Consider the following 22,762-nt stretch of genomic DNA (forward strand, 5'->3'; position numbering starts at 1 on the left):
TGATATTCAAAGAATTGCAAGTTTGCAAATGTGATTCATTGTTTAACATCTTTAAAGTAACATAAATTTATTTAAAAGTCCTTACAAAAACTTGAGGAAAAAATGAAAAAACAAATTCAAACAAAATGTCTCAAATGATGAAATGGTCTTCCTCACTTGGATGCCCCCAAGTTGTTGAAGTCGATCCGATTCTTGTTACGTATTTTATGTATGATTCTCTTGATTGTGGAGTAATTCTCGATAGTGCGCCCGGGGACTCCGCTATGATTTTCGCAATGAGCGTTCTCATCATACTACCTGGGGTACAGGGCTTCATGGATTTCTCTGGATATGGTGACACCCCGTGTGCGTCAAACAACTGTTGGTAAAGCTCCTTATATGTCATAGGATCAAAATGTTCTCATTTTTGATGAGATATGTGAATGTAAAAAAAGGAAAAATAATGCGAATGTAAAGAAAAATAACAAAATGCACAATATGTCTGAATGCATGATGCATGAAATGTTCGATGCATTGATCCAAAAAATGTACCTGTTATTATAAATAATCCTTATTGGGGCAAAAATGTTACGTCTTAAGAGACAAAAATATTTTGAAGGCATAGACCCCGAACAGCTTCTGACAAGTTGATTCATCTTTTCACTGGTTGAATATCCTGTCGAACCATTCCGGCTCCTTTGGCTAAACTTGTGCAGGTGATGAGCTGCTTGCCCCAAAAGGTCTCGAAGGACTGCATCGCCGGCTTTCACTCTATGTCGAGCTTGTTCCAAACGAAAGTGCCATCGGAGCCCTCCACCCAAAGTTTATCGACTTGTTTCTAGAATTTATCAATAATGATCTCCAGCTTAGCTAGGGTTTCGCCATCTTGATCTCGCAGTTTTCGAAAGGACTCTCCGGGTCAGTAACATTTTCCTCGTCTTGCCCCTGCACCCTTTGCCTCCGAGTATTCTTTGACCACGGCTGGGTTTCTGAGCTTTTTATCTCTTTGTATTATAATCCCTTTGTCCATTAATGCATATTATTCATGTTTAACAAACACATTTTTGGTGGATCAACACCTCGTTTTAAATGATGCGAATGATGAAACAAAATGAATATAAAACAAAAAATAAAAGGGGTTAGTGAGGTAAATCAAAATAAAAAAAAAATAAAAAATCCTACCCCACATGATAATCTACCCGAACAAGCTTAATATTCCTACACAGACATGATTTCTATCCTGCATGCTAATTTCAAACAAATCCTAGCCGCATATTTGTCTAGTTCGCATGCTTTGAACAGAAAATAAAGCAGGAAACAAAGCATCTTAGGGTTTGGAATGAGGTTTTGGGGTGGGCTCTAATTCCCTGCACTCTCCCGGTTTAGGTTCTAAAAAGGTACTCGAGTTCTCCTTGCCGGTGCCCCATTGGGCTTGCCAGACCCTTAGTCCTAAGCCTATTACAAGCTTGTGTGGACTAAGTTAAACTCGAGAGGACACATTCCCTTATGCCCGCACGGTGAATAAATTCACACGAAGACATAAGGTATATGAATCCCGAAGGCTACTTGCTAGGCATATGCGGTGAATAAATTCACACGAATGCGTCGCTTTCACCCCCACTTAAAACGGGTTTGGAGCTCAGGTTTAGAGTTTAGAGATGACAATTTTGAAACAAATTTGAAATCATTAAAAAACATCAGTACAACTATTTATTTGAAACAAAATAATCAAAGATAAATAATTGGAATCGAATAAATAAATTAAAATTAAAATTTAACATTTTCGCATAAAAAGACAACCAAAAATTAATTTCGGCCTGACTCACTTACCTGTCCCCAGCAGAGTCGCCAAGCTGTCGGAACCGTCTTTCGGTTGTGCCCCGGAATTGGGCTTCTACTTGAATGAATTGGGTTAGAGTCGCCACCGACCATTTTAAAATGAATTTAGGTAGGTCGGACACCATCTTACCTGATCTGCGTTTTACCAGAAATGAATCGGGTTCGGGAGTCGGTTACGGTCAAGGAAGGATTAGCACCCTTGAACCGCCCTTTCGGTACCAATTAATTTGCCGGTTGTCTTTATTTGCGAAAATTTAAATTTAAATTAAAAATTAAAAAATCTGATTCGAATTACTTACCTCTGATTGGTTGGAATTCTCTAAAAAAATGGTCAAAAAATATTAGACGATAAAAATAAATAAATGTTAAATGAAAAAAAATGAAAAAATAATAAAAACAAAAAAAAAAAAAAAAACATAATAAAAAAGAACTATATATATATATATATATATATATATAAATATATCAAAGGGGAAAAAGAAAAAAAGGAATGAAATAAAAAATAAAAATAAAAGAAGTAAAAACAACTAAAAAAATAAAAAGAAATAATACTAACTAAAAATAATGATAAAAAATAATAAAGTGAAAATTTAGAAGATCAAATTGAAACAAATTTAAATTAATGGATTAAATCAAAACAAAATGAGTTGCAAAAACAAAGAAATAAAAGGTTAGGTGGACTGGATAGTAATTAACCCTAAATACCAATGGTGACTAAAAAATAACATGCAAGAATTTAAAATTTAAAAGTCTAAAACAATAAAAGTTAAATACAGCAGGACTAAAATTAAATGCGGGAAAAATGAAGGGACAAAATTAAACACATTAAAAACTTTGATTTATGGACTAAAATGAATTACAAGAAAAGAATATGGTCCGTGGAAAAAATAACCCAAAAATTATAACTAAATACCAAATTCGGGAAATGACTAAATTGAGACAAACAAAAAGGAGTAAATTCGAAAACAAACCCAACAGGGGACCAAAATGGAAAAATACAGCAAACTATTAAAGACCAAAATGTGATTACCCGATTCTAGACTTAAGCAAATTATAAAAAAAGAAACTTGCATACGTAGGCCCAACAATTCGAAATAAAAACAAATGGCCCAAATTAGTGACCAATAGTGTAAATAGACGCTAAACATTAGAGGACTAAACTATAGTTTACCATTTATCCTAAGTATTTAATATGTTCTTTGCCGTATTCATGTTTATGAAAAACAAAAACCCTTGTCCTGTTACTCCTGTACGCCTCACACTCTCTCCCTGCTCTCCTCACCGCGGCGCATTTCACCAGAACCAAATGGCCATGTTTAGCCTCACCACCATCGTTTTTAACCCGAGAAAGCCCTGAACGACATGAGAAAGATCGAAGAAGCTTCGGCGGGAAATATTAATCTCTCAGGTAACGAATGAAACTCGATATTTTCGAATATGCAAAATAAAATGAAAAATGATATTGTAAAAATAGAGGATACCTTGAAAGTTATTTTCTTCTTCGTTCGAATGCTATAAAGCTTTTCTCGGATTTCTACTTGTATCCCTTGCGTATTTCTCAGTGATTTGTGTAAATCCCCCTTTTAGAAAAAATACAAATGTTTCTTTCTATTTTTCTGAAATTTTCGTGTGATCTCTTCCCCCATTCGTTGATTTACAAACACATATTTATAGCCTAGAATCTATTCTATTTTTTGGGATAGAGTTCTAATAAAACTAATATTCTTGGCTTATTGGTTGTTTGTTGAGCAAAACGACCGGGGAGCTTTCAACCGGAGGTTGTTGCATGAGAAACGAGCGGCCATGAAACTCGGACGTTGGGGTGTGCTGCAGGCAGAGAGAGTATAGCTGCTAGGGTTCTGTAAACCCTAGTCTGAACCAGTCCGTTGGGCCATCTGGGCTGCTGAAGACGGGCCATTATGTTGTAAAGGCCTGTTGCAGAAATAAAATACATATGAATGTACAGTTTAATAAAATAATAATCTTATATAATATATATATAAATAATATATAAAATATATGTTTTTCGGTCAAGAAAAGGTGTCTACAGCTGCCCTCTTTGCCCATAGTCGTGTACGGTGTGTAGGGCAAAGATTAAAAGACACTTTTTCGTCTAACATGAATATTTCAAACACCATCCATATAGGGGTCAATTCCCAACGAATATCTTCTATTATAGAGTTGAAATCCAATGCTAAGACTGATTTGTCTATTTGATTGAATCCTGAAATGACTCTCTTGTCGTGATGTGAGTTGTGAATGCCTCCTTAGCTGTGAAGTCGGGTCCATCTTGAAAGGGAATTGAAGCCGCAATTCAGAATTTGAATCAGAATGTGACTCTTATTGCCAAATTGTAGTCCATTTGGTTTTCTTCCCGATTTAAAGACCATGGCTAAACTTGACTGGAAAGTGGTGATTGAGGTGTCATCGAGCTGAATGGAATCGAACTCGACCATTTTGTTGACAGATAGCCCTTTTTCCTTGAGCTATTTTGTAAGCTTGATTTTCCTCTAAGTTGAATATAATCAAACTCGAATGTCTTTAGCAGATAGCCCTTCTCAACTTAAGTTATGCTGCAAATGATGTGCCTGGGAGCTGAGCGTAGTCGAACTCGAAGGTCTTTTGTTGGCAGACATTCCTTCTTTGAGTTGGATATCCCTCTTCGTGAAGTTGAAATCCAATCTAGAGATTGATGCTGCTTGTGTGCACGATTCCCTTCGTCATGAAGTTGAAACCGCGGGTGGCCCCTTCGTCGTTAAGCTGAGCTTGGAATTGGATATCCTTCGTCGTGAAGTTGAAATCCAAGTAAGTTGAATTGTTCCAAGTCCAATATCTTCCGCCGTGAAGTTGAAATTGGCTCTAGAACTGGAAAATTGTTTATTGACAACCAGCGGTCCCTTCGTTGTGAAGTTGAACTTGCGTTGTCTGGAGTCCAATGTCCTTCGTTGTGAAATTGAAATTAGGAAATTGTTTGTTGACAACCAACGGTCCCTTCGTCGTGAAGTTGAACTTGCGTTGTCTGGAGTCCAATGTCCTTCGTTGTGAAGTTGAAATTGGGAAATGTTTGTGACAACCAGCGGTCCATTCATCGTGAAGTTGAACTTGCGTGTCTGGAGTCCAATATCCTTCGTTGTGAAGTTGAAATTGGGAATTGTTTGTTGACAACCAGCGGTCCCTTCGTCATGAAGTGACTTGCGTTGTCTGGAGTCCAATATCCTTCGCTGTGAAGTTGAAATTGAGAAATTGTTTGTTGACAACCAGCGGTCCCTTCGTCGTGAAGTTGAACTTGCATTGTCTGGAGTCCAATATCATTCGCTGTGAAGTTGAAATTGGGAAATTGTTTGTTGACAACCATCGTCCCTTCGTGGTGAAGTTGAACTTGCGTTGTCTGGAGTCCATATCCTCGCTGTGAAGTTGAAATTGGGAAATTGTTTGTTTGACAACCAGCGGTCCCTTCGTCATGAAGTTGAACTTGAGTTGTCTGGAGTCTAATATCCTTCACTGTGAAGTTGAAATTGGGAAATTGATTGTTGACAACCAGCGGTCCCTTCATTGTGAAGTTGAACTTAGGTTGTCTGGAGTCCAATATCCTTCGTTGTGAAGTTGAAATTGGCTCTGAAATTGAGAAGTTGTTTATTGACAACCAGCGGTCCCTTCGTCGTGAAGTTGAACTTGCGTTGTATGGAGTCCAATATCCTTCGTTGTGAAGTTGAAATTGGCTCTGAAATTGAGAAGTTGTTTATTGACAACCAGCGGTCCCTTCGTCGTGAAGTTGAACTTGCGTTGTCTGGAGTCCAATGTTCTTCGCTGCGAAGTTGAAATAGACTTTGAATGAAGTTGGAAATTTGTTTGTTGACAGACAACTTTTCTTGACTTAAGTTGTGCAGTAAATTTCCTTTAAATGAATGATGGCCCCTTTCGCCAAATTTTGTGAGCCGGATATCTTTCGTCGTGGAATTGAAATATGTCTTGAAAGTGTTAACTGGAAACATAATGCTCATGGTTGAGTTTGTGTCGAACTGGATTTGTTTTGATCTGGTTCTGATATCTGTAAATATGTCAAGTTGGTTGACGTGTAGCTAAACAACCACCATCGTTCTTTAAAGGCGCATGCAAATCGAATATCCTTCAACCTGAAGTCGAAACTTGACTCTAAAAGCTGCAAAAAATCATATATGCTAAAATGATGAATGTGATGCACCTAAGTATGTCTAAGATTCATGCAACATGAATGAATTATGTGTTATTTCTTGGATGGAGTCTCGTGCTTTGTCTGCTAATCTGGTCCCTGGAGTCGATCGTTCCCCCATTCTCTTTTCGAGCTTTGGCTTTATAGACATTTCAAATCTGAGACTGTTCTGTTTGGAAATATTTTTCTCATTTTTCTTGTTTTAGGAGGGAAAAAGATGAAAATTCTGTAAAATATTGTTCGCAATTAAATCAAATTATAAACATGAGTTCAAAGATTATCAAATGAATCAATAGCTCTTTTAATGCTTTCAGAGTTACAGCTCTTTGACAAACGTTCAAAGGATGATTGGCTTTAGGTTAACCTAAGGTTTCGGCCATAAAAAAAAATTCATTTTGTGTTATTGCAACATGCTTTGGTATTTCAATTGGGTCGGACAAAATGACGCAACTAGCATGATCAATTACTAGACCTTTTATTTCGGTCCTCTGAATCTTCCATTTGTTCAAGCTTTGTAGGCTCCTCTAACGAAGGCAGTGCAAAAAAATATCGTCTAAAAATGAAATTCTTGAGTGCTCGTGTGTAGTCGACTATAACAGGTGTTCCTTAACTCCCTTAGTCCAACATTACTGAAAATTTCTTGCTCAGATAAATTTGATTTAATTTTCCATTGTCTGGCTAGCTGAATCCATAAAGTCGGGGCGTTTAACCAATTACTTTAGAGGGACAGCTTAACATTATAATCACTTTTATCAGGTTTAACTGAAGGGTTCATCTCATCACAAAAGTCTTCGGCCTGACAAAAGAAGTGGAGCAAACACCGAATTGCCAAGTCCGAGCAATGTCATGGTTTGAATACAATTTATTCATAAAGCCAGGGCTTTCGAGTTTCCTCTGTAACCAATTGCCTTAGTGGAATAGCTCAGTTTTACGGATTTAATTTCTTAAGATTGTCAAGAAGAAAATGTTATAGTCTAGGTGTTTGTTGAAAGTAAAAATTTCATCTTTAGAGTTCAATTTTCAAGCAACTGACTAAACAGATTCACTTACTCGACTATTCCATATGTGAAGATCATTATCATCACTGAACGTCTTAAATAAAAAGTATAATAATGTCATATGCAAAAGGATTCCCCATGTTGTCCGCACCTTATGAAAGGAAAATGTTATATTGGTTAATTACAAGAGCAGGGTACGGTGTTTGAGTGTATATTCTGGGTAAAGTCAAACACTTACTCGACTATTCCATATGTGAAGATCATTATCATCACTGAACGTCTTAAATAAAAAGTATAATAATGTCATAGCAAAAGGATCCCATGTTGTCCGCACCTTATGAAAGGAAAATGTTATATTGGTTAATTACAAGAGCAGGGTACGGTGTTTGAGTGTATATTCTGGGTAAAGTCAAATTCCTTGTTTTAAATCATGTTACTTCGTTAAAGATATATAACTTTGAACCATTTCAGAGTTTCTTAATTCAGATGATATTCAAAGAATTGCAAGTTTGCAAATGTGATTCATTGTTTAACATCTTTAAAGTAACATAAATTTATTTAAAAGTCCTTACAAAAACTTGAGGAAAAAATGAAAAAACAAATTCAAACAAAATGTCTCAAATGATGAAATGATCTTCCTCACTTGGATGCCCCCAAGTTGTTGAAGTCGATCCGATTCTTGTTACGTATTTTATGTATGATTCTCTTGATTGTGGAGTAATTCTCGATAGTGCGCCCGGGGACTCCGCTATGATTTTCGCAATGAGCGTTCTCATCATACTACCTGGGGTACAGGGCTTCATGGATTTCTCTGGATATGGTGACACCCCGTGTGCGTCAAACAACTGTTGGTAAAGCTCCTTATATGTCATAGGATCAAGATGTTCTCATTTTTGATGAGACATGTGAATGTAAAAAAAGGAAAAATAATGCGAATGTAAAGAAAAATAACAAAATGCACAATATGTCTGAATGCATGATGCATGAAATGTTCGAGGCATTGATCCAAAAAATGTACCTGTTATTATAAATAATCCTTATTGGGGCAAAAATGTTACGTCTTAAGAGACAAAAATATTTTGAAGGCATAGACCCCGAACAACTTCTGACAAGTTGATTCGTCTTTTCACTGGTTGAATACCCTGTCGAACCATTCCGGCTCCTTTGGCTAAACTTGTGCAGGTGATGAGCTGCTTGCCCCAAAAGGTCTCGAAGGACTGCATCGCCGGCTTTCACTCTATGTCGAGCTTGTTCCAAACGAAAGTGCCATCGGAGCCCTCCACCCAAAGTTTATCAACTTGTTTCTAGAATTTATCAATAATGATCTCCAGCTTAGCTAGGGTTTCGCCATATTGATCTCGCAGTTTTCGAAAGGACTCTCCGGGTTAGTAACATTTTCCTCGTCTTGCCCCTGCACCCTTTGCCTCCGAGTATTCTTTGACCACGGCTGGGTTTCTGAGCTTTTTATCTCTTTGTATTATAATCCCTTTGTCCATTAATGCAGATTATTCATGTTTAACAAACACATTTTTGGTGGATCAAAACCTCATTTTAAATGATGCGAATGATGAAAACAAAATGAAATAGAACAAAAAATAAAAGGGGTTAGTGAGGTAAATCAAAATAAAAAAAATAAAAAATCCTACCTCACATGATAATCTACCCGAACATGCTTAATATTCCTACACAGACATGATTTCTATCCAGCATGCTAATTTCAAACAAATCCTAGCCGCATATTTGTCTAGTTCGCATGCTTTGAACAGAAAATAAAGCAGGAAACAAAGCATCTTAGGGTTTGAAATGAGGTTTTGGGGTGGGCTCTAATTCTCTGCACTCTCCCGGTTTAGGTTCTAAAAAGGTACTCGAGTTCTCCTTGCCGGTGCCCCATTGGGCTTGCCAGACCCTTAGTCCTAAGCCTATTACAAGCTTGTGTGGACTAAGTTAAACTCGAGAGGACACATTCCCTTATGCCCGACGGTGAATAATTCACACGAAGACATAAGGTATATGAATCCCGAAGGCTACTTGCTAGGCATATGCGGTGAATAAATTCACACGAATGCGTCGCTTTCACCCCCACTTAAAACGGGTTCGGAGCTCGGGTTTAGAGCTTAGAGATGACAATTTTGAAACAAATTGAAATCATTAAAAAACATACAAATTATTTGAAACAAAATAATCAAAGATAAATAATTGGAATCGAATAAATAAATTAAAATTTAACATTTTCGCATAAAATGACAAACAAAAATTAATTTCGGCCTGACTCACTTAACTGTCCCCAGCAGAGTCGCCAAGCTGTCGGAACCTTCTTTCGGTTGTGCCCCGGAATTGGGCTTCGACTTGAATGAATTGGGTTAGAGTCGCCACCGACCATTTTAAAACGAATTTAGGTAGGTCGGACACCATCTTACCTGATCTGCGTTTTACCAGAAATGAATCGGGTTCGGGAATCGGTTACGGTCAAGGAATGATTAGCACCCTTGAACCGCCCTTTCGGTACCAATTAATTTGCCGGTTGTCTTTATTTGCGAAAATTTAAATTTAAATTAAAAATTTAAAAATCTGATTCGAATTACTTACCTCTGATTGGTTGGAATTTCTCTAAAAAATGGTCAAAAAATATTAGACGATAAATAATAAATAAATGTTAAATGAATAAAAATGAAAAAAAAATAATAAAAAACAAAAAAACAAAAAAACATAATAAATAAAGAATACATATATATATATATATATATCAAAGAGGAAAAAGAAAAAAAAGGAATGAAATAAAAAATAAAAATAAAAGAAGTAAAAACAACTAAAAAAATAAAAAGAAATAATACTAACTAAAAATAATGATAAAAAATAATAAAGTGAAAATTTAGAAGATCAAATCGAAACAAATTTAAATTAATGGATTAAATCAAAACAAAATGAGTTGCAAAAACAAAGAAATAAAAGGTTAGGTGGACTGGATAGTAATTAACCCTAAATACCAATGGTGACTAAAAAATAACATGCAAGAATTTAAAATTTAAAAGTCTAAAACAATAAAAGTTAAATACAGCAGGACTAAAATTAAATGCGGGAAAAATGAAGGGACAAAATTAAACACATTAAAAACTTTGATTTATGGACTAAAATGAATTACAAGAAAAGAATATGGTCCGTGGAAAAAATAACCCAAAAATTATAACTAAATACCAAATTCGGGAAATGACTAAATTGAGACAAACAAAAAGGAGTAAATTCGAAAACAAACCAACAGGGGACCAAAATGGAAAAAATACAGCAAAACTATTAAAGACCAAAATGATTACCCGATTCTAGACTTAAGCAAATTCTAAAAAAAAGAAACTTGCATACGTAGGCCCAACAATTCGAAATAAAAACAAATGGCCCAAATTAGTGACCAATAGTGTAAATAGACGCTAAACATTAGAGGACTAAACTATAGTTTACCCTTTATCCTAAGTATTTAATATGTTCTTTGTCGTATTCATGTTTATGAAAAACAAAAACCCTTGTCCTGTTACTCCTGTACGCCTCACACTCTCTCCCTGCTCTCCTCACCGCGGCGCATTTCACCAGAACCAAATGGCCATGTTTAGCCTCACACCATCGTTTTAACCCGAGAAAGCCCCGAACGACATGAGAAGGTCGAAGAAGCTTCGGCGGGAAATATTAACTCTCAGGTAACGAATCAAACCTTATTTGATATGAAACTAGATATTTCGAATATGCAAAATAAAATGAAAAATGATGTTGTAAAAATAGAGGATACCTTGAAAGTTATTTTCTTCTTCGTTCGAATGCTACAAAGCTTTTCTCGGATTTCTACTTGTATCCTTTGCGTATTTCTCAGTGATTTGTGTAAATCCCCCTTTTAGAAAAAATACACATGTTTCTTTCTATTTTTCTGAAATTTTCGTGTGATCTCTTCCCCATTCGTTGATTTACAAACACATATTTATAGCCTAGAATCTATTCTATTTTTTGGGATAGAGTTCTAATAAAACTAATATTCTTGGCTTGTTGGTTGTTTGTTGAGCGAAACGACCGGCGTGGAGCGTTTTCAACGGAGGTTGTTGCATGAGAAACGAGCGGCCATGAAACTTGGACGTTGGGGTGTGCTGCAACGCAGAGGAGAGATATAGCTTCCTAGGGTTCTGTAAACCCTAGTCTGAACCAGTCCGTTGGGCCATCTGGGCTGCTGAAGACGGACCATTATGTTGTAAAGGCATGTTGCAGAAATATGAAGTATCAGTTTTAATAAAATAATACTTATATAATATATATATATAATATATAAATATATATGTTTTTTCGGTCAAGAAAAGTGTGTCTACAATATGTTTTTGTTTTTGTTTTTTTAAGTGACCAGCATGTATTTTGTTGTGTCTAATATAATTGTAATTTTAGACATATTTGTTTTTATTTGCCATGGTAGTTAGATATGTTCGTATTTACGTATTATTCAAATTTTTATGGATGAGATATTCATCTTTTCCTTGTATGGTATTGATCTTAAGTGACTAATTTTTTAATGATTTTAGAAGAATATCTCAATCGTATATCGAATTTATGAATTTTGTGATAATTTTTATTGTAATTTTTGATATTTTTTATTTATTAATAAATTAAATGTTTATGTTTCAAAATAAATAAGCATTGACATAATCAACACGATTTCATAATCATGCATAAATCTGATTTTGGCAATAATTTGTTAACAATAACATAGTTTATCGAGATGTCTTCATTATTTTTAATATAATTTTCAGGTATCTGAAATTATTTTAGAGTTATATTATTACTTATGTCTTGAGTCTCGTCACGAGCACCCACCTCCACTATATGATCACCTTATTTTATTTTAATAGACTTTGTAACATTTATTTCAATTGATATATAATAGTCTTTAAAAAACTTGAAATATAAACTTACTAATTTTAGTAAGACAAATAATTTATTCAAATAGAATACATTAGCACTTTTAGAGAATTCAATAAGTTGGTACTATTTTAGATCGAAATAAAAATATTATGTTCTTTATACTAAATCATGTAGATTAGATAATTTTTAGGTTAAGACGTAAAGGTTATTATTAGTGATAAAAAATTTTAATTAAGAAACTTACGTAACATTGTAGATTGTAATTAATTTTTTATCAAAAATATAATATTTTTAAAATAAATATGATAATATTTTAAGTTTAAACTAATAATAATTTAAATTTAGTAATTATCCTTAAAAATATGCATCAAAGCATAACCGACCTCCGATCAGTTCCATGGGCAGAAGCTCCGGAAAGGCTGCGTTAAAGAAATGCTGATTAAGATAGAGGGCACATGCCAAAGCATGAGGTGGCAGTCCACCTCTCCGTATCAAAACAAACCCCACTCAAAACCTCCTCCTTTCTTCCTTTCGTTTTTCTTCGCTTCGTCGCTTTCATCTTAAAATACATTAAAAAAAGTCTCTAGTAAGTTCTTCTTCGATTTCTCATCCCAAAAGGAAAAAACGAAATCCCCCCCCCCCCCACCCAAAACCCCCCAAAAGGAACTCAAAAAATCTCTTCTTTTCCTCGCTTTCTATAGAATTTGCTCAGACTCTCCCTCAATCCAATTTAAGCACTTAAATTTCTCTATATGAACTTGATGGACTAGGGTTTCTAATTTTGCTTTGATTGTCATTCAAGAAGCCGAAAATTCATTTTCTTGGGAATAAGAAATCATGGAAATGGAGATTGTAGGTGATGTAGCATCTCTTGATCCTGATTTGCTTCAGCTCCCTGACCTTTCTCCTTCAGCTCTCATATCAAATCCTTTCCTCGCCGAACAACTCTTCTCTCTTTGGCTTTCCCTTCCCGAAACTGGTCGCCTGGTAAGGTTTTCACATTTATCGATAATATTCCTTTTGGCTGGTGGCGCTCCAGCTATCGTGTATGGCTTTGGGTTACAGGAATATAAGTTGCCATAAGTATTCGCGGGCATGGTGCTTGTTCTCACCATGCTAGGAGGAAATACTCTTCGAGCTATGGGTGCTTGATGGCTGGTCCTCAGTACCCTTGAGCTAGATGGGTGCTTGAGAACCTCTAGCAGGAATGAATAATGAGCAGGGATTTAAATAGAGGTCCGCACCTGCTATACCATAATTGCATGACTGCGATATCGGCAATCACCGCAACAACGTCCACTATATCCACGTCGCTATAAACGCAACCGAATGCAACCATTCGGTCCACCACAACCGTATTGAAATCCCTATGTGTGCCCATAGCGTAGGGAGTGGGTGTCCCTCCCTTGAGATGATGCGTTTAGATGTGAATGTCCGGTCGAGTCATGAAAGGCTCTAGATGAGAATTGAGATTGTCCATGGCAAAGATGTTTTCTTGTTTCGATTTATGACATTTTCTTGTTTTATTTATTTAGGTTAAGAATCTGCTTGCTGATGTGAAAACGGGGATTTCGTCTTGAATTCCACCGGGAATTCCTTGAGTATTAATGTTTCTACAAATAGCTTGTTGCCTTCCATGTTTTCTACTGCAAGTACTCCTCCGCTGTCACCTCGAAGTACTTCTGGTTCTCCTCGTGTTTTCAAACAGCGGTCTGCCCTTCTTCTTTAGGTTCTCCACTTAAAATAGTTAGTGAGCCAGTCCGCGAAGTCATACCGCAGGTATAGGTCGAACCTTTGTAGCATTAGCTGATAAATTTTGGAGGTGCTTTTGTTGAATTAAATTTTTGCTGATAATGAAGTTCTAAGAGGAAAAATGTTGGTTTTTGCAGTTTTTTTAAAAATGGTCGTCCACCTCCAAATGAATTGAAAGAGCAGTGCTTGTTTGCGATTGATAAGCACTTTTATGGTCATTTGGGATTGCAATTCATGGTGAAGAAAAACAATCAGATTTTTAGTCAGAATTGGCTTTTATAATTTTTTTGGTTACGGCTGATGCTGTTAAACGATTTTGTTTTGCATGACAGAGTTTAAAGCGGTAACAAAAGGCATTTGCAAGTTACCATCTTTTTCTCCACCACTTTGTTTAGAAAAATTGATATAAATGGAAGTGGGATAATTACCAGGTATGTTCAGTTCACTTTTTAAATAATAGTTTCTTGATATGCGTGGTGTTATAATTTTGACTTTGCTTTTATAGAACTAGGACCATGATTCATAGATAGATGGTAATAGATGAAGTACGTGCTACAGAAATGCTATTAACTTAGCGGATTGTGGCTGCACTACTTAAATCCAAAAGGATTTTGTTGTGGTTGCACTCCTTGCATTCTTCATTTTTATTAGGGATCCCTTGCTCTTGAATCAGAAATAGACTGATTAGCTGTGATAAATGATCACTTAGTGCTACATGATCCTTGACTATATGGGCATCTCTGTGGTTTGTTTATATTTTTTGGTTAGTTCATTGATTGTACAATAAAAGGCTTTGATTGGTAGCTAAGGAAGGGTGGGCGGCAGTGTTGTCCTATTTATAGGAAATTCCCAAGATGGGTTTTGCTTGACTTGTGCTGAAGTTTTGATATTACATTGTCTGAGTGGAGTTTCAGAAATTAAGTGTTTCATAGTACTTATGGTTTAGGATGGTTAGTAATGGTGCTTTGTGATTGCTTTGTTGTCTATGCTAAAAAGTTTGAAAAGTTTTTGATGGTAAGCAACCATGTGAACCTCATATAAACTTGCAGATTATATTATTTATCTTTTAGACTCTTTTCATATTATGTAAACTTCTTATGCGATAATTTTTTGTCTATGAAACATATTTTGTTATGATTGATGATATAACTTTTTTTTGATAGAAATTGATGATATAACTATGAAATTATAATGTCTTGGGTTATTTATCTTCTGCTTTAAAAATAAACAAATTATAATTTGGCGTGAACTCATGTATGTTGGAATGGATCATAGGGATCAATTTGTCAACTATTGGATTGGAGGCAACATGTTAACAATGGATTTACCAACACAAATCTATACAACTCTTAAGCAACATGATTGTAGATATCTTACTCAGGTATGTTCAACTATCCTCAATGCATATTACTTGAACATCTCTAAGGGACAACTCTTAAGTGATTTTATTGATGTGCATGCATGCAGTGGCAGAACTAGACATTTCACTTTGGGGAATCCAATATCAAAAGTAATTTTAATAGTAACTATATTTATCATACCACATACTTGATTGTGACATCAAGGAGCAAAGTAGATCTATAAAAACTATAAAATAAAGGATGAAAAGAGTCGAGATTTGAAAAAAAAAAATAATATTATTTTAAAAAATAAGTTGAAATTCACATATTTGTGATTTATGTTTATGACAATTTAAGTTGTATATATAAAAATAATATTTTGAGAATATCAATTTACTCATGGTGGAACTCGCATGTATACTTCTTCCAAGTTCCTGTTTAAGAAGACATTTTTTTATGTCTAGTTGATGAGGCATCCACTCTTCATTAACCGTTGATGCTTGCAACACTCTTACATCATTTAACTATGCTGCAGGAGCAAACATTTCTTGATAGTCCACTCCATATGATTGAGTGAACCCTTTTGTCACTAGTCTCACATTCTTTCAGTACTGCTATTTGCCATGAACTTCACAGTGATTACCCATTTACAGCTGATCGGTCTTTTGTCTTTAGGAAGATCAACTATAACCCAAGCGTTATTATTTTTCAGTGCCAAAAGTTCTTCAACCGCTTTTCTCTAGTCTTTCAAAGCTTCTTCCATTGTGAGAGGTAAAGAAGAAAAGGGTTGAAAGTGAGGAAAATTTTGAAGAAAAATATCTCTTGACATTGGAATCGAAAAGGTTTACTCGGTATTCAATTAATGAAGTAGGTTGCAGGTAAAAGAGCCTTTCCTAAAAAATATGAAGGAACATGTGTAGAAAAAAAAAGAGACTGGTAACTTCAAGAAGGTGTCGATTTTCGCTCATCAATTCCATTTTGTTTTGGGGTATTGACACACAAGTAAGATGAATAATCCCTTTTCTTGAGAGAAAGAACCCAAAGTCTTGGTGAAATATTCACTACCATTATCCGAATGAAGAACATGAAATGAACTTTAAATTGGGTTGCAACCATTTTATGGAATCATTTGAAGATATCACTAGTTTCGGAGTTGGATTTCAAAAGGAAAGTCCATGTCATACGAGAGTGATTATCAACAAAGGAGAGAAACAATCAATGCCCATTTAAACTTGTTATTCTGGATAGACTTCGAATGTCATTATGACTAATGGCAAACAATTTGGACGACTTGTATGGAGAAGGATGATACACACTCTTTGTTTGGTAAGATAATATAACAAAGAAAGTTTTGGGCTTTTATCAATAAATAACTTGGGAAACATTTGGCAGGGTAAAAGAAACTAGGATGTCCTAAACAAAAGTGCAATAACATAATGGTAGAAGGCCCAACCGAACTAGAACAAGCTTGATGTGTAATGGAAAGACTTTCGGCAAGAAGATAAAGTTCCCCACAAAGTTTAGCACTACCAATCACCTTCCCCAAGCTCGAATCTTGAAATTCACATAAATCAGAGTTAAACCGGGTGTTGCAGTTCAAAATAGCAGATAATTTACTCATGGAAATTAAGTTGCAAGCAAGATTAGGGGCATAAAGAACATTTTTTTAAAAGAATGTTTGGATTTATCTGAACCAAACCACTACTTGCAATATTTGAAAGAGAACCATCTGTCGTTCGGATATGAGAACCAGATTGTACTGCCTGAAAATTTTGAAAAAGTCGAAGATCACCTCTCATATGATTACTTGCTTCGGAATCCACAATCCACGTAGCAGATTCGTTTTTGTTAGCCAAAGTGGCAAGAGGAGCTTGACCTTCAATAGCTGTCCTCGTGGAATCAAAACCTGAATTCAATTGACCAAACAATTTCCGCAATTCCTCCATTTGTTTCTTGCTGAAAGAACTACTATACAAGTCAGTAAATGATGCAAAGTTACTGTAAGAGTCACGTTTAGAAGGCTTCCAATCTGTCGGTTTTCCATGTAACTTCCAGCAGTTGTCACGAACATACCCTATCCTCTTACAGTAATCGCATCATGGTTTACCTTTCTTCGGTCAGGAACTATTGTTAAAATGGGTAAGCAACGCCGACCCTTCCGTAGCTACCAAATCGGGAAGCATTAGAGTACGCCGACTTTCCTTCATTCAAACCTCTGAGAAAACCTCCCGTATCGAAGGAAGAGGTTTCAGACTCAACACTCTCCCCTGACTTCATCAAGTTTTTTATCGAGGCCGGACAGAAAAGGAAAAATACGATGCTTTTCAACAAGTTATTTGAACAACCTAGAATCATCTCCACATTGTCAATCATGCGCCTCAAACCAATCCAGTTGCTGCCAAAAATGAGATAACAGACTGAATATTGGGTAACACTCATACCTTCCTATTTGATATTATTAATCTGACATTTAATCCCAATCAACGCCGCAAAATTTTCCAAATTTGAATAGGTTCCCTTTGCAGTGCGCCAGATTTCAATAGTTGTATTTTAGAGCAGAAAATTCTCCCCCACCTCAGGGAGCATCGAGTTTATTAGCCATGACATGATCATGGTGGTGTTGCTGAGCCAATTGATGTAGTCAAGATCAGTAACATTCAGAATTGGTGTCGTTTCCAAAAGGTGGTGTTGTTTACGTTGGCCAGTGAGATATAGTCGGACGGATTGGGGCCATGCAATATAATTATTGTCGTTCAGACGGTGACAAGTAATTGATGCTGGTGATGCATCAATTAGGGTTGGTCTAGAAGTATGGACGATAGGCCCGAGATCGCCTCGAAAGAAGATGAGGATGTCATAATTGGCAAGGTTTGGAAATTAGGATCAATACCTTAGACTGATATTATGTAGAAAATATGTTTCCTGGTAAAGTAATTTTATTCACAAAATTACAATTTGACTTTTACACAGGTAACGATAGGCTATATGCAAAGGTTAAGAAGAAGTATTTTACTTAAACTAAATTCTCTCTTATTATTATCTCCTATCTACATAATCGGTTAGGAATTAGAATTAAACTAAACTACCAACACATACAAGATAACTCTTATTCTCTTATCTCATAACTTACAATTTTCACGAACAAGGAATGATCAGCTTGACAGTAGTTGTATCCATAAGTAACCATTGCTTCGGTAAACTTGTCTAAACCATGTACGAGGAGACTGTTTTAGACCATACAAAGATTTCTTCAATGTGCGCATACTTTATGATCATTCGACCGAATTTTTAGGCATGGAGGTATCTCCATGCACATATCTTCTTCAAGATCCCAATTTAAAAGGCATTCTTGATGTCAAGTTGATATAAAGACCACTCCGTTTACTGCTAATAACCGTGGTAATTGAATTGTGTTCAGTTTGGTAATAGGTGCAGATGTGTCCTGATAATTATTCCTGTAAGATTGAGTGAACTCTTTGCATCAAAACCTTTCCATGCTTCCATCTGCCTTGCATTTGACTATGAAATTTGATTGCATCCTCCTGTTTTCTTCCCTTGTGGTAGTTTTGTGAAAGTCCAAGTACTATTGCTTTCTAAGGCTTTAATTTTTTCTTCAACTGCCTTTTTCCATGCTGGAAATTTCAAGGCTTCCGGAATCGATTTTGAAATCCGAACATTATCAAGTTATGTTGTGAAAACTTTGTGTGATGACATTAATTTTCCATAGGCTATATTTCAATAGGATGATTAATACATTTTGAGCTCTTTTTTTAGCAATGGGCATTTTGGAGTTATCAGCAAAAGGAATAAGTGAATCATTAGGTTATGATTTTATACCTGTGTCAATTTCTGAGGCATGGGGTTGCAGTTGAGGTTCAGCAGTTGTTGACTTGTGTGATACCCTCTAGGTTTGTAGTAGGTCTTCCCCTTTTATTATAGACACATGGTTCTTGATTGATGTCAAGTTGAGTGAGGGGTGGCGTTTTGATTTGAGGAGTTGAACAAGGTGAGATTTCTAGTAATTAAGATGATGGATATTTGGTTGAGTAGTTTTAGATTTTGAAGAAAAAAAGGAATATACTTGTATTGAGTGTTTGAAGGTTGTCCCAAAGCTAAAATTCCTGAATTGAAAAAATAGGTTGATGTTAAAAAAAGGTGACATCCATGGAATTGTATACTTCATGAGTGGCAAGAGAGTGGCATTTATATCCTTTTTTATTAGAGGAATACCTTGGGAACACACATTTTATGGGTTAAAGATCAAGTTTGGTGCAACAATTTTGGTGTATGTGAACATAAGTGGTTCGACCAAAATTTTTAAAGGAAAGGTCAAAAGAAAAGGACTTAACATGGAGAATTTTGGAGGACTTCATGAGGTTTTTGGAATTTCCACTCTACTAGACATCCTATTTATCAGGTATGTAGCAGTCAGAATGTCTTCCCTTAGAAATGTTTTGTACATTATGAGTGAACATTAGAGACCTGATTACTTCTAATAAATGTCTAAGGATTGGGTTAAAGGAGGCTTAGGGGGTCTGATAAGGGATTTTGAAGGTTTACTGATGGGTTCGTTTTCAGAGAGGATAGGGAGTGGTCCTTCTATTCTTGCAGAGTTAATGGCTATCAAGAGAGGGCTGCTTATGGAGGAATTAGTTTGGTTCCTATGCCAAGGATTATCCTTGAATTGAATTCTCTTACTGCACTAAAGTGGATTAAAAATCCATCTCTATGTACTCCTATGTTTAAGCCTTTGGTGAAAGAAATTACAACCCTAAAGGATAGTAAAGACATTATCATTAGGCATATTTTTAGAGCTGCTAATTGGGAATCAGATAAATTAGCTAAAGAAGGAATAGGTTGATAGGATATGGGTTAGGTTGTTATGTTTCAGAGTTGGTTGTTTTTGTGGTGGTAGTTTGTTGTTTAAGTGTTATGTTGTTTCACAAGTTTGTAGGATCTGACTTTGTATTATTCTTATATTAATAAAATCTTAGGCACTCTTTTCCTCCTTCCAATGTCCTTCACGTTACTGTTGTAACATAGAGGTTATGAAGGGGTCTTTTAATGAGGCCTACTCTATTTCTATAAAAAAAATGTCAGTTTTTTTTAGCTACCTTGTTTTGTTGAGGTAGACACAAGAACTAACATAGATATTTCCTTTCTTTAAAGTATGACTCCAAAGTATTTGTAAAATACTCACTTCTATTGTCGGTTTTTAGGATTTGGATGTGGCATTGAAATTAGGCATGAATCATAGTGTAAGAGGATTTTAATATACTTTCTCTTTTAAAGCATATAAAAAGGATAACAAAAGATGAGAGAGAGGGAGAGAGAAGTTGTGAGAGAAAGGGCGGAAAGTAGTTTATTTTCCGATGGGATTTGGAAGGTGTTTGTGGATAATCTTAGTCGAAGAGTGTCAAGACGTGCATTAAGGGAAATGTTCTTAGTTCATGGTACAGTCCAGAGAGTCTATATCCCCAAGGAAACTAGAAATCCAAAATACATATTTTTCCACTTTTGCTTTTGTGCAGTTTGGAAATGGGAATGGTTTGAGAAGGGCAGTAGAAAATCTTAATGGTGGGTCATAGATAGGAGAAGGATCACGGTTGGAGTTGCAAGATATAAGGAATCCCGTGCATGGTTTGAGCGTAGTAAAATCGATTCAAAGAAGGTCGCATGTCTAACTTCTGCAGATATATCAAATTCAAATGAGCCGGATGGTGTTCATAGAAGTTTGAGGGATGACAGATCGTATAAAGATGCATTGATGTCAAACAAGAGGTCGAGGAGTGTTTTGGAGATCAAGGATACGGTCGCTGATGCTCAAAACAAGGAAAAAGTCAGGAAAAACATCATGGAGATGCATATCTCATCTGAGAGCTCGAGCTGGGTTAAAAGATCATTGATGGGGATTATCAAGCATTCTTTTGAGTTAGAGTTGGTTAATAATGCCTTAGTAAATGAAGGTTATGACGTCCAGATTGTTAGATGGGAGTATGTCTGGAACTCTTGTGTAATAGTTTTTAATTCAGCTGAAGAAATGTTAGATGCTTGGATGAAGAAGAAAGATCTTCAATTCTGGTTCGATCGTTTAGAGCCATTACTGAATGATGAGGGTGTTCCATTGGCTTTTTGCTTGGTGGAGTTATTTGGGTTACCTCTTTTATGTTGGAATGAATCTTTCCTAGAAAGTTTACCAGGGAGATGGGGGAGGGTGGTAGATATTCTTGATGACACTAAACAGAGGGAAGATCTTACAAAGGCAAGACTTTTAATTAGGGTGGCTAGCCCTTTTGATGTTCCAGACCAGATCACTATTGGATCATATAGAAGATCTTTCAAAGTAACCATGAAGATTGGATCGGCGAATGATGATACTATGTTTTTTTCCACAAATCCTCCGGTGGCCATTTTCGATGAGGGACAGTTTGGAGCCTTTACGACTGAGAAAGAAGAGGACAGGGTATGGTCAGAAACTGAGGAAAGCTCTGCCAGATCTGTAGAAGAAAATCGTCAGAGTGGACAGTTGGATGGAACAGGGTGCAGCTATCGGGTTTGGTGGAGTTGGTGGGGATAATCGGTTTACAAGAATTTCAAAAATTGGATCAGATATTAATGGAAAGTCAGATGTTTAGAATGGGGAGATTATCAAAGTGGGTGAGTTTGCAGGTTTGGGATTGAGAGATTCAAAAATGACGGCTGATGGGTCTGAAGCCCAATCAAAAGGAGATGAGCTTTGTGGGTCTAATGTAGTAAGGATTATTCCTGTTGGGCCAAGAATTAAAATAGATAAATTTGGGAAAATGGTTCAAGATCAGGATTTGGCTAAGTCAGGATTTTACAGTAGAGAAGAAGAAGGGAAGAGGTCAGATTCAGTGATAATAGAAAAGGAAGGTTTACGAGCTAAGGATCCTGAGTTAACGGTGATAGAGCCTTTCATTGATATCTCAGGAAGTAAAGTAAAGGGTAGACTGTTTTATAAGTCTGATAGCTCGTTAAGTACCAAAAGTGTACCGTTAGAGAAAAGGAAAATCAGAAGTTACAAAAGGGTCTACAAAAGGTGTAGAGGCAGAAAATACTGGTCGGGAAGTATCTTGAATTTTCAGCCTGAGAAAGAAAATGCCTTAATCGTCAGAGACTGGAAAAATATGAATTCCAGAGGTATTCAACTGGATAGCTTGTCAGTGGATGTAGAGTTTCAGGGTTGTGAGGATGTTAATGATGTATTGAGTTCGGGGGATAAGAGTGTAGATAGGGTGGTAGAAGGATTGCAGTCTATAGGTGATAATCACTGCTTGAATCTGGTTGTTTATCAGGAGAGCTAGAAGACATTTGTTAAGGGAAGCTTTAGAAAGAGTGAGCATTTCAACAGCTTCCTCTTCAGGCTTTTCTGATTTATTGGAAGAAGCTTTAGCTACTTGGGAGGTAAGTAAGCTGCTGGAGATTTCCTTTGAACAAGGACAACAAGCCTTTTTGGATAAGATTATTGTTTAGGAAAAAGGCTTGAGGATGGACAAACAGGGGGATTTTGCCGGGGGGGTCTAGATGGTTGATTTTTCTATGATTATGTTATCTATAATAACATGGAATGTTAGAGGTTTGGGTAGAAGTGAGAAAAAAAGGGTTGTTCAAAGACTAGTCTCTAAATACTATCCTCAATTTCTTTGGTTGCATGAAACGAAATTGGAGAAAATTCAAAGGTCTTTTATGAGAAGGAACGGGTTAAATAATTTGCAAGGGGTTATTGAGTCTCCATCGGTTGGTTTGTCAGGGGGATTATT

General features: G+C 36.1%; 1 pseudogene; it reads left to right on the forward strand.

Moving 5' to 3' along the window:
* The first annotated feature begins 12,462 nt into the window (after positions 1-12,462).
* LOC120174823 overlaps positions 12,463-22,762 on the forward strand; it is a 38,804-nt pseudogene continuing 28,504 nt past the window's right edge.

The sequence above is a fragment of the Hibiscus syriacus genome, unplaced genomic scaffold, assembly GCF_006381635.1.
Source record: "Hibiscus syriacus cultivar Baekdansim isolate YM2019G1 unplaced genomic scaffold, ASM638163v2 tig00112124_pilon, whole genome shotgun sequence".
NCBI lineage: Eukaryota > Viridiplantae > Streptophyta > Magnoliopsida > Malvales > Malvaceae > Hibiscus > Hibiscus syriacus.